This window comes from Colobus angolensis, unplaced genomic scaffold (assembly GCF_000951035.1).
Source record: "Colobus angolensis palliatus isolate OR3802 unplaced genomic scaffold, Cang.pa_1.0 Scaffold76, whole genome shotgun sequence".
Lineage (NCBI taxonomy): Eukaryota > Metazoa > Chordata > Mammalia > Primates > Cercopithecidae > Colobus > Colobus angolensis.
Genome location: NW_012121376.1, coordinates 4,537,252 through 4,547,867, shown reverse-complemented (window position 1 = coordinate 4,547,867; position 10,616 = coordinate 4,537,252).

Genomic DNA, 10,616 nt, shown 5'->3' with positions numbered 1-10,616 from the left:
ATCGCCCCGCTCCCCGCGGTGCGGACACAGACGTCTTTTGGCAGATGGGCTTCTCGGGAGGCACACTCCCTCCATCAGCCCATGTGTGGAGGCCTCTGCAGACACCTGTCCAGTGGGGCAGGAGGAACAGAAAGATGCCCGCCCTGTGCTTTCCATGTCATGGTCACTAGCCTGTCGTACCCTCTCCACCCTACAAGCCCAAGGTCTCCACACCCCGTGCCCTGTATATTTCTGGAGGCTTAGAAGGAGAAAGTGAGTTACGGAGCAGGAAAGTGACATTCCTTTGGTGAATGTGGCAAAGAGTTGCAGGAGATGCAGTCATCGTCCTAGCCGTGTCCTGTTGCTTGAGTCATTCCTAAAAATGGGGCGATCTGTACATTCTCCTGACCTTACAGAGTCCAGACTGACAGGCAGGAAATGTATCATTATCATGTCCCCCCCCCAACAAAGAGAAGGGGCAGGACGTTCCTTCCACTCGTCCCCACCATCCAGAGGCAGGATGGGACCTGCTGCTGGCCGATGCTGGGGTGGTGGGCGTGCCCATCCAAGCTGTTGCCCCAACTGCCGGGCTGGGGGAGGCCTGTGTAGGTGGCTGTCTGCTGAGGGCACATCCCTGGGGAGGGGCTAGAAAGCCAGGAAGAGCTCAGAGACTTCAGGGCAGGATGGGGAGGGGGCTCAACAAGCTGGCTGTGGGCAAATCATCATGCCTGGCTGTGTGCCGTCCCTTCGCTGGGTGTGGGGAGGCAGGGACCAGACCTAGGCTCCTGAGGAACTGAGATGGACAAGCCTAGGCGACTAAGAACTAAGGCTCCCAGACCCCACGGCACAGGGTGTCCCTCCTCTGTCAGTCACCTCCCAGCCCAGCTGTGCCTGCCCTGGAGCCAGGTTCCCTTTCGTGATTGTGCAAAGATTTGATTAATATCTATCTCCCCTGCACTGCCAGTTCCTGCCCTTCCCAGGGACTCCCTGCGTCCCAGCCCCTCAGGAGTCAGCGGGTCCCTGGGGAAGTGCAGCACGTCCTGAAGGTCCCAAGGGGCCATTTCCTGGGCTGCTGAGCGTCCTGTGTCCTGCTCCTCTCCAGGGAGCTTTGGGGCAGAGCCGCTGTGAACTGTCTCCTCTAATGGTGGCCGCAGAAGTCCCTAGGGATGACAGGCAGTTGCCCTCACCCTACCTTCTTACTCTGGAAGGGTGCAGAAGGGGTGACACTAGTGGAGATCAGCTTGTCTCTGGGCTTCTGTTTCCTCAAAGGAGAACTGGGGATTTCCTTCTTTATCAGGTTATGTATTTAACCTGGCGCCAACTGTGCAGGCAGCCCTCACGTCACTGCCTGTTCATGACAGCCCTCTCAGGTGTGGGGCCCGAGACTTAGGGAAGTTACAGGTCATGGGTCTCCCAGCCAGCCAGGAGTGCCTTCTGACTGCTCGTCTCCACTTCTGTGCTCTCCTGCCTCCAGCGGAGACAGGAGCTGCTCATCCCAGTGGAGTTTGGCCCAAGCCTCAGCCCTGGGGGAGGGGACGCTGCAGTAATGAGTGGAGTCTGAGGAGGATGTGTTTTGTCAACTGTACAGACTGAGATGAGGCATGGAAAGAATCCGGCTGCCTCCTCCCTCAGGAGGCTGCTGCCGTGAGAACAGTGGGTTTACACTCCAGGATCACTTTCCCCGCGTCCGCGCTGTCGGCATCTGCGCCGGTCACCCTTTGTGCTGGGGGCTGTCCTGCGCACTGTGGGTGCTGAGCATCATCCCTGGCCTCTACCTACGAGGTGCTAGGAGAGCCGTTCCTCAAAGTCATGACAACCAAAAAATATCTCCCAACATTGCCACCTGTCCCCTGGGAGCACCATGCTCTTGGCTGAGAACCCCTGAGTATTTTCCAATAGTTCCCGGCCCTGACTGCATGCCAGGATCACCTGGTGAGCTGACAAATAAATAAATAAAAATGAATGAAGCAAATACCCAGGCCCTGGCCTTGCCCCATGGCTCTGGTTTAATTGGCCCAGGTAGGGCCCAGGTATGGGTGTTATGTAAAAACCCCTAGGTGAAGCCAGGTGTGGTGGCTCATGCCTGTAATCTCAGCACTTTGGGAGGCTAAGGTGGGAGGATTGCTCAAGTCCAAGAGTGCGAGACAAGCCTGGGAAACATGGTGAGACACCCCCCCCACACAACCCCTGCTGTCTCTACAAAAAAATATAAAGATTTGCCAGGTATAGTGGCACATGCTTGTAGTTCCAGCTACTTAGGAGGCTGAGGTGGGAGGATTGTTTGAGCCTAGGAGGTCGAGGCTGACCCAGGTGATGTTAATAGTTGGCTCTGACAGAGAATTTTGAATCTAGCAGCAGAGAGCCCACCTGCACATCACTTTCCTGGCAGGCAGGTGAGGTGCCTGCCCGAGGAACTTGATCTTCATCTTGGGGGTGGGGGCTGGTAGCGGGCAGCTGCTAGTGGGGACCCATGGGCTCTGGGAGGAGAGTCCTGCTCAGCAGCCTCTCCTTGTCCCACCACCTGGGAAGAGCTGCAGGGAGCACTGAGCCTACAGACCCCAGAGACGAGGCCAGGGCTGCAGCCCCACACCTGCCTGTGATCAGAATCCCCTGGAGTGCAGGGCAAGGCAGATGCTGGAGGCTGGGATTCTTCAGGTGTGGGGTGCAGGACAGGAAGGTAGGCCCCTGACACCAAAGCCCCCTGAGTCCTTCCTTCTCAGACCTGGAGACTCGGTGTGCAGAGGAAGTAGGAGAATTAGAACAATTTCTCCCCCTCCTCCCCCCGTCTCCCCTTGAGGATTAATGGCTGGGAGAGCAGCTTCCTGTGCACAGTTCGACAAGAGCTCTACACATTTACTGGCGCCTATCAGGCACCACTCCAGGCCCTGAGAATACAGCGGCTGAGAGAGACAGGCCGAACCCTGCCCCTCGTGGGTATCAGCGCCTGAGTGCCACGGGGAAAACGTTTACAGCGGAGGCTATAAAGGGTGGGGATGGGGACTCAAAATTGTAGACAGGATGGGCAGGAAAAAGCCTCTATGAGCCAGTGATTGTAGAGGAAGCCCTGGCAGGTACAAGGGAGCTGCTCTGTGGATGTCAGGAGGAAAAGCTCCCAGGAAAGTTCTGGGTTCAGGGTGCAGGACAAGGAGGAGCACCCTGCAGCCACACCCCACTCTGCAGGGACCCGAGCCCAGGGGTCATCACCTCCTAGGGGTCCTGCAGGGTGGAGAGTGGGGCCAGGAGGGAGACTGTCTTCCCATTCACAACTCCCCACGTTCTACCAACACGTGGTGCACCTGAGACATTCGGTTTCCTATTCAACAATGGTTTCTTTTTGTTTTGTTTTGTTTTTGAGACAGAGTCTCACTCTGTAGCCCAGGCTGGAGTACAGTGGTGTGATTTCTGCTCACTGCAACCTCCACCTCCCGGGTTCAAGCGATTCTCCTGCCCCAGCTTCCTGAGTAGCTGGGAGTATAGGTACGTGCCACCACGCCCGGCTAATTTTTTGTATTTTTAGTAGAGATGGGGGTTTCACCACGCTGGCCAGGCTGGTCTTGAACTCTTGACCTTGTGATCCGCCCCTCAGTCTCCCGAAGTGCTGGGATTACAGGTGTAAGCCATTGCGCCCAGCCCAACAATGGTTTCTTAAGCAGGGTGGAGGGTTAAAGGGGGCTGCAGGCCAGACACAGTGCTGAGATTACACCACTGAACTCCAGCCTGGGCGACACAGTGAGACCCTGTCTCAAAAACAAAAAATAAATAAACAAAGCCAAACAAACAAACAAACAAAAAGAAGTACAAGGCCGGGCACAGTGGCTCACACCTATAATCCCAGCACTTTGGGAGGCTGAGGTGGGCAGATCACCTGAGGTCAGGAGTTCGAGACCAGCCTGGCCAATGTGGTGAAACCCTGTCTCTACTAAAAATACAAAAATTAGCCAGGCCTGGTGGCACATGCCTATAGCTCCAGCTACTTGGGAGGCTGAGGCATGAGAATCACTTGAACCCAGGAGGCGGAGGTTGCAGTGAGACAAGAACGCGTGACTGTACTTTAGCCTTGGTGACAGAGTGAGACTCTGTCTCAAAAAGTACAGGCTCTGGGGAGACAGGGCCCCAGGAGTGGGGTTGGCAGGGGGAACAGGCAGGGATGCCCCATCCACACAGGAGGCTCAGCCTGTGGCTCCACAGCCCCCATTCTGAGCTGCCCCCTCCTCATGCCCCACACCGGCCTCCAGAGTGTCCCCAAACACCGGCGCCCTCTATCCCCACCCTGTGTCCTCACAGCTCTGCCTCCCTCAGGGCCGAGGGTTCCTCTTGCAGCAGCAGGAGCTGAGTCTCTTACCACTGAGCCCTATGCCTGAGCCCCTGGCACACACTGGTGTATTGAGCGGCGTCAGTGTGGGGCCCAGGGATATTAGAACAGCCTCTGCCTGAGCTTTCATATGGATGGAATGATCCTCACTTTGTCTTCCTGGGAGCAGCCATGGGGGAGTGAGGTGGCAGGCAATCTGGAATCCCCTGATCTGGGTTGAAGCCTCAGCAGCCACTCACGGGCTGTGTGAGACCCTAGCGATGTCATTTGGCCTCTCTGAGTGTCAGTGTCTCACCCCAGCATGGGCTGAGGAGAACCACTCAGAGGACCGCTGTGAAGACGGAGTGAGCGTGAGTGTAAATTCACCATGAAGTCGAGGGAACCAGACGAATCATAACTAGTATTTGTTGTGAGCTGCCTAAGTTCCAGGCACTACTTCAAATGCAAACTTTACATAGACTTCTGAGGTCAGTACTATTTTGGTTCCCTTTTTGCAGATGAAGTGACTGATGCATGGAGCGGTGTCCTCACTTTTGCCGAGGTGAGTGGGCGTCAGAGCCTGGGTTCCCGTCAGGCAGTCTGATTGGGGATGCTCACTGTGCTGTCCCTCAGTGGACGTGGATCAGAGTCACACACAGTGGCCGCCCAGATGTTAAAGGGACAACAGGAAACGGACTCAAGCAAGCCCAGGCCGTTGTACCTAGCACAAAAAGCATCTCCCAACAGAGGGGATAGTCGGCCACATCATCAAAATAGCAAGACCCTGTCTTTAAAAAAAAAAAAAAAAAAAAGACTCACGAGGCTGAGGCAGGAGAATCGCTTGAACCCAGGAGGCGGAAGTTGCAGTGAGCCAAGATCGTGCCACTGCACTCCAGCCTGGGCAACAGAGCGAGACTCCGTCTCAAAACAAAAACAAAAACAAAAAAAACCCCAAAAGACTGGGCTGGGTGCAGTACCTCATGCCTGTAATGCCAGCAATTTGGGAGGTCAAGGTGGGACAATGGCTTGAGCCTGGGAGTTCCAGACTAACTTGGGCAACACTGGGAGACCCCGTCTCTACAAGAAGTAAAAAATTAGCCAGGCAATGGTGGTGTGTGCCTGTGGTCCCAGCTACTCGGAAGACTGAGGCAGGAGGATCATCTGAACCCAGGAGGTAGAGGCTGCAGTGAGCTATGATCGCACCACTGCACTCCAGCCTGGGCAACAGAGTGAGACCCTGTCTCAAAAACAAAAACACCACTGGGCAGAAGATATCAGTAGATATTTCACCAAAGAAGATACACAAATGGCCAACACACACGTGAAAAGATGCTCAGCATCATTAGTCATCGGGGAAATGCAAATCAAAACCACAGTGAGATCCCATTTCATACACACTGGGATGGCTGTGATTTTTTTTAAAAAAGAAAACAAATATTGGTAAGGGTGGGTAAGAATGCTTACATTACTGTTGGGAATGTAAAATAATACAGCCACTTTGGAAAACAGTTTGGCAGAATCTTAAAAAGTTAAGCATTTGTTTACCATGCGACCCATCAATTTCACTTCTAGGTGCTACCCAAGAGAACACATGTTCATACACTTAGACACACGTGTTCACAGTGCTTGACTCGCAGTAGCCACAGATGGAAACAAGCTGACTGTGGGTTGTGGGTCAACGAATGAACGGATAAACCAAATGTGGTCCAGCCAGATGATGGCGGATGTTTTTGTTTTTGTTTTTTTGTTTTTGCTTTTTGGGGAAGACAGGGTCTCACTCTGTTACCCAGGCTGGAGTGCAGTGGCATGATCTTGGCTCACTGCAGCTTTGACCTCAAGTGATCCTTCCACCGCAGCCTCCTGAGTAGCTGGGACTGCAGGTGTGCTGCACCACCACAGCATTTTGTATACAAAAATATGGTAAATTTTGTATTTTTTTGTAGAGAGGTTTCACCATGTTGCCCAGGCTGGTCTGGAACTCCTGGGCTCAAGTGATCTGCCCACCTTGGCCTCCCAAAGTGCTGGGATTATAGATGTGGGCACCCGTGCCCGGACTATGAATGAGTATTATTCAGCCATAAAAAGAAAGAAAGTGCTGATACATGCTACAATGTAGATAAACCTCAAAAACATGCTTAAGGAAGCCAGTCACACAACTCTACATACTGTATGGCTCCATTTATATGGAATGTCCAGAACAGGCAAGTCCTTAGCGACAGAGAGCAGATGGGTTGCTACCTGGGACTGAGGCTGGGAAGGAGGAGGGCATTTAAGGGGCAGAGAGACCTGTCAATTCACTGAAAGTATTGAATTGAATACTTAAAACAAGTGAATTTTATGGCATGAGAATGCCTCCTTGCTGGATGCTGTGGCTCACGCCTGTAGTCCCAGAACTTTGGGAGGCCAAAGTGGGCAGATCATGAGGCCAGGAGTTTGAGACCAGCCTGGCCAACATGGTGAAACCTCATCTCTACTAAAAATACAAAAGTTAATTGGGCGTGGTGGCACGCACCTATAATCCCAGCTACTCAGGAGGCTGAGGCAGGAGAATTGCTTGAACCTGAGAGGCGGAGGTTGCAGTGAGCTGAGATTGCACCATTGCACTCCAGCCTGGGTGACAGAGCGAGACTCCATCTCCAAAAAAAAAAAAAAGAGAGAGAGAGAGAGAAAAAGAAAATGCCTCCTCAATGAGGATGTAATAAAACAATAATGGAGGGAAGGGAGGTCAAGGGAGGGAAGAATCGTTTCACCCAGCACAGCAGCCAGGCCCTGGCATGACCGTATAACCCACAGATGCCAGGCAGCCCCACTGCTGTGGCAGAGCTGAGGGTGCATGGGCCCCGCAGTTCCAATGGCTGGCTCTGCAGCAGAGAGGGAGGAACATAGCTAGGCATGGCAGTGTGCACTTGTAACCCCAACACTTTGGAGGGCTTAGGCAGGAGGATGACTTGAGGCTAGGAGTTCCACACCTGGGCAACATGGCAAGACCTCGTCTCTACAAAAAATTTAAAAATTAGCTGGACATGGTGGTGCACACCTGTAGTCCCAGCTACTCGGGAGGCTGAGGTGGGAGGATCACTTGAGCCCGGGAGTTCAAAGCTGCAGTGAGCCACGATCACGCCACTGCATTCCAGCCCGGATAAACGAGTGAGGACCTGTCTCAAACACACACACAGAGAAACAGCCTGGCCCTTGGTGGTGGGGGGCAGCCCTCCTGCAGGGAGGAGGTACGAGGGCAAAGTGGGTGCTAAGGAAACAAAAAGATTGGCCGGGCGCGGTGGCTCAAGCCTGTAATCCCAGCACTTTGGGAGGCCGAGACGGGCAGATCACGAGGTCAGGAGATCGAGACCATCTTGGCTAACATGGTGAAACCCCGTCTCTACTAAAAAAATACAAAAAACTAGCCGGGCGAGGTGGCGGGCGCCTGCAGTCCCAGCTACTCGGGAGGCTGAGGCAGGAGAATGGCGTAAACCCGGGAGGCGGAGCTTGCAGTGAGCTGAGATCCGGCCACTGCACTCAAAAAAATAAAAAAGAAAGAAAACAAGAGGATTCACACAGAAAGAGGAAGGAAGCCAGAAAGCAGAAGCCACGGGACAGCAGGAGATGAAGGGGAGGAAAAGAGATGGGCGGGGCGCTGAGAAGGACGGAGGAGCTGCGCTAGCCTTGGGGGCGCCCCACTGATGCAGGCAAGGATAGCCAAGCTGTCACATGGGGAGCGAGTTGCCGGAGGTCCCCCATGAGTGAGGGAGCATTTGGGATTAGGAGTCAGGTCTCAAATTTCCTAGCCCATGCTTGGGACAGGAAGAACTACGGCAGTCTCTCACTCGCTCGTTCATTCCTGACATTACTTCCTGAGCATCTCATAAGTGCTGGACGCTGGCTCACGTGCTGGCAGTTTGGGGAACAGACAAGTAAGACCCCCACCTCATGGAGCCTGCGGCCGTGGGCAGAGATCCTGACTGACAGTGTGCGTGAGATGGGTGTGGAAGCAAAGTGGAGGGGCCGGAGGGGCAGATGGCGGGGCTGGGATTAGGGAGGACAGGGCCGAGAGGGCAGGATCAGCTGGTTAGGAGGCCAACGGGCTGGACCTGAGGGAGTGAGCAGTGTGATTCTCGGAGACCTGCAGGCACTGGGGTCCTGTTCTAGGACTCCGTGCCGATGCTAGCAGCTGGCTACGGAGGCGTTTTCAGCAGGGACGGGCAGCCAGATCAGTGGCTGCCTGGGAAGCTGGCTCCACCTGCTGCTGGGGTGAGTGGGCACAGGGCAGGGCTGCTGGGGCACAGAGAGCTCAGTCAGGGGAATGGGGGCTGTGCCAGGAGGTGGGCAATGCCTGGGTCGGTGAGCTCTCCAGGAGCCTATAGAGCTGTTCTGGGGCGGAAAAAACCCTCAAAACCAAAGCAAAAGATTGCTTTGTAGCCATAAAGAAATAAAGAATGACAAAGAATATATCCTGTCTTTTTTTTTTTTTTTTTTTTTTTGAGACGAGATCTTGCTCTGTGGCTCAGGCCCAGGCTGGAGTGTAGTGGCGTATCACCCTCTGCAAACTCTACCCTCTGGGCTCAAGCGATCCTCTCATGTCAGCCTCCCAAAGAGCTGGGACTACAGGAGCACGCCACCATGCACAGCTAATTGTTTTCATTTTTTGTAAAAACGGGGTCTCACTATATTGCCCAACCTGGTCTCAACCTCCCGGCCTCAAGCGATCCTCCCGCTTTAGCCTTCCAAAGTGCTGAGATTACACGTGCACGGCACTGCGCCTGGGCTGTTATGTGCTGCTATGGAAAGATCTCCAAGTGAAAAAATGCAAGGTGTAGAAGACCATACAAATGTTCAATCATTGCATTAAAAAGGGAGGAGAGGCTGGGCGCAGTGGCTCACACCTGTAATCCCAGCGCTTTGGGAGGCCAAGGTGGGCAGATCACCAGGTCAGGAGTTCGAGACCAGCCTGGCCAATATGGTGAAACCCCATCTCACTAAAAATACAAAAATTAGCTGGGCGTGGTAGTGGTCACCTGTAATCTCAGCTACTGGGGAGGCTGAGGCAGGAGAATCACTTGAACCTGGGAGGTGGAGGTTGCAATGAGCTGAGATCACACCACTGCGCTCTAGCCTGGGTGACAGAGCGAGACTCCATCTCAAAATAAAAATAAATATAAAAATAAAACAAAAAGGGAGGAGAATCTGGACCTGCACTTTTTAAAGCATAAAACATTTCCATACATTTCCACTGGAAACCAGGGGTTTTGGCTGCCTGTGAGGAAGGGAATGGGGTGGGCAGAGGTCCTGGGAGACTTTTTCTCTAGGTCCTTTGTTCCTCTTGCAACTTGGGTCATGAAAATGTATTCTCTAGTCCAAAAGTTAAAAAACAAAACAAAACAAAACAAAACAAAAAAACTTATGGGTTCTAAAATATGGAGAAAACTGCAAAATCCAAGCTAATACAAGTTTACTTAAGACACAGAAAGTCTGGCATTAAGTGTAGTCTTCACAACGATTTCAGTATGTTTAGAAGCAAAATGAAGTTTAGCTTCACCAAACTTCCTGAATATGCGTCATTGCCAAGCAGTCATGGCCTCCGTTACTTTTTTTTTTTTTGGGGGGACAGAGTCTCACTCTGTCACCCAGGCTGGAGTGCAGTGGCACGATCTCTCCTCACTGCAAGCTTCGCCTCCCGGGTCACGCCATTCTCCTGCCTCAGCCTCCTGAGAAGCTGGGACTACAGGTGCCCGCCACCACGCTCGGCTAATTTTTTTTTTTTTTTTTTTAATTTTAATAGAGACGGGGTTTCACCGTGTTAGCCAGGATGGTCTCCATCTCCTGACCTCGTGATCTGCCCGTCTTGGCCTCCCAAAGTGCTGGGACTACAGGCGTGAGCCACCGCGCCTGGCCTATTTTTTATTTTTTGAGACAGAATTTCGTTCTTGTTGCCCAGGCTGGAGTGCAATGGTGCAATCTCGGCTCACCACAACCTCTGTCTCTTGGGTTCAAGCGATTCTCCTGCCTGAGCCTCCCAAGTAGCTGGGATTATAGGCACACGCCACCACACCCGGCTAATTTTGTATTTTTAGTAGATAGGGGGTTTCTCCGTGTTGGTCAGGATGGTCTCAAACTCCCGACCTCAGGTGAGGTCGCCTTGGTCTCCCAAAGTGCTGGGATTACAGGTGTGAGCCACTACGCCTGGTCCACCGTTTTAAGTTACCTATAGCCAAATTGAAGTTACCCACCATTTAAGTTACCTATAGCCAAATAATTTCAAATGCAAAAATTACAAAAATTATTTTTTAAATGTTCCAGAACAAATGGTATTTAATGGTGTAAATGGGTGGAATCTTTTATAAGCTTGCTG